This window comes from Enhydra lutris, unplaced genomic scaffold (genome assembly GCF_002288905.1).
Source record: "Enhydra lutris kenyoni isolate GAN:26980312 unplaced genomic scaffold, ASM228890v2 scaffoldscaffold53, whole genome shotgun sequence".
Classification (NCBI taxonomy): Eukaryota; Metazoa; Chordata; class Mammalia; order Carnivora; family Mustelidae; genus Enhydra; species Enhydra lutris.
In genome coordinates this window covers 8,010,621-8,013,007 of record NW_019154137.1, presented here as the reverse complement: position 1 = coordinate 8,013,007, position 2,387 = coordinate 8,010,621, and the positions used below count along the sequence as shown (strand labels likewise).

Here is a 2,387-nt window from a genome sequence, read left to right as displayed (position 1 = left end):
AATATAAATTCTCTCAAAATCCTTAAATATTTTCAAGATACATATATTTCTCATATCACTGTCTATACTATACATACCAGAATTGACACTTTTTGTAATGATGAATATGTGGCTACTGAGCACTAAAAATGCAGCTAGTATGATGGAGAAACTAAATTTTAAATTTTACTCATTTTGATTAATTTAAATGTAAATATAGTATAAGGACATGTGACTTGTGGCTACTATATTGGATGGTATAGACTTTACTATATGTATTTTAAATATGAACCTTAAGTTGAAGTAAAAAAACAAACATTTGTGGTGTCATAGTAAACGGAGTCATATAATTATGGTGCATTCAATCCGTTTCTTATGTCACTTAAAATGTAAATTTCCATGATTATGTTTTCTGAAAATAGTATGAAAAAACATGTAGTATTTTATTCTATTTTATTTATTTTTATTTTTATTTTTCTCATTAAACAATTGCTTTAATGGGTCTCAAAATCCTGTGACAGATTTTTGGTCATGTTGTTTCTATTAAAAAGTACTGATTTTAAAAACTAATAACTTAAAACACACACACACACAAATGGTCCACAAATATTCTCCTTTCCTTTTGAAGATTTTACAATGCATTGTTCTAATTAACCAGTCTTTTACTATTAAATTTAATGACCAATTGACTTCAACAGTTATGATACCATTCTTCCACCACCAATTAAGACTGTGGTGGCAGATATTGGGGTTAATATTCATTTAGTCTTCTGAGCTTTCTGGGCAGGCTTGGTGACCTTGCTAGTTCCAGTTGTCTTCTTGTTCACTGCTTTGATGACACCCACAACAACTGTTGGTCTCATATCACAAACAGCAAAATGACCCAGAGGAGGATAGTCAGAGATGCTCTCAACACACATAGACCTTGCCAGGGACCATATCAATGATAGCAGCATCACCAGATTTTAAGAACATGGGGCCATCTTCCAGCTTTTTTCCAGAACAATGATCAATCTTCTTCATCTCAGCAAACTTGCAAGCAACGTGAGCTGTATGACAATCCAGCACAGGTACATATCCAGCACTGATTTGTCCTGGATGGTTCAGGATAATCACCTGAGCTGTGAAGCCAGATGCTTCCATTGGTGGGTCATTTTTGCTGTCACCAACCACATTACCATGATGAACATCTTTGACAGTTGGGTTCTTGTCATTGAAGCACACATTGTCCCCACAAACAGCCTCACTCAAGCTTCATGGTGCATTTCAACACACTTGACTACAGTTGTAGCACTGACTGGAGCAAAAGTGAACACCAGGCTGGGTTTAAAAACACCAGTCTCCACTCAAACCACATGGACAGTACCAATACCACCAATTTTGTAGATGTCCTGGAGAGGCGGATACAAGAGCTTGTCAGCTGGATGAGTTGATGGCAGAATGCAATTCAGAGCTTTGAGCAGCGTGGTTCCACTGGCATTGCCACCTTTATGGGCGAATTTCCATCCATTGAACCGAGGCATGTTAGTATTTGTCTCCAGCATGCTGTCACCATTCCAACCAGAAATTAGTACAGATGCTACTGTGTCAGGGTTGCAGCCAATTGTCTTAATGTAGGTGCTGACTTCTTAACAATTTCCTTATATCTCTTCTAGCTGTAGGGTAGCTCAGTTGAATCGATACTGTTAACACCAATAATTAGTTGTTTCACATCCAGTGTGTAAGCCAGAAGGGCATGTTCACAGGTCTTACCATTCTTGGAGATACCTGCTTCAAATTCACAACACCAGCAGCAGCAATCAGGACATCACATGCAGCCTGAGATGTGCCTGTAATCATGTTTTTGATAAGGTCTCTGTGTCCTGAGGCATCAATGATGGTCACATCATACTTGCTGTTCTCAAATTTCCAGAGGGAGATATCAATGTTGATACCATGTTCACATTCAATTTTCAGTTTATCCAAGACCTAGTCATACTTGAAGGAGCCCTTTCCCATATGAACAGCTTCCTTCTCAAATTTTACAGTAGTCCTTTTGTTGATCCCATCACATTTGTAGATCAGATCACCAATAGTGATAAACTTGCTCAAATCTATGTGTCCAAGGATGGCAATATTGATATGAGTCTTTTTCATTTTGGTTTAGGTTTAGTGGTAGTTTACATGACACCTGTGTTCTGGCAGCAAATCCATTGTGAAAAAGGAAACATATTATTTTATAAAAGGTTTTATTGACAACATGAATTTTTTTATTTAAATTCCATTACCCAACATACCGTACATTATAAGTTTCAGATGTAGAGTTCAATAATTCATCAGTTGCTCATAACACCCAGTGCTTATCACAACATTTTGTACAGCATTTCAAATGTACTTTTGGTAGTAAGAAATAGATTTTATCATTTAAT

At 36.6% G+C, this 2,387-nt stretch overlaps 1 pseudogene; it reads right to left on the bottom strand.

Annotated features, from left to right (window-relative positions):
• Window positions 1-737: 737 nt before the first annotated feature.
• Window positions 738-2,115, bottom strand: LOC111157233 (annotated as a pseudogene).
• Window positions 2,116-2,387: the final 272 nt, after the last annotated feature.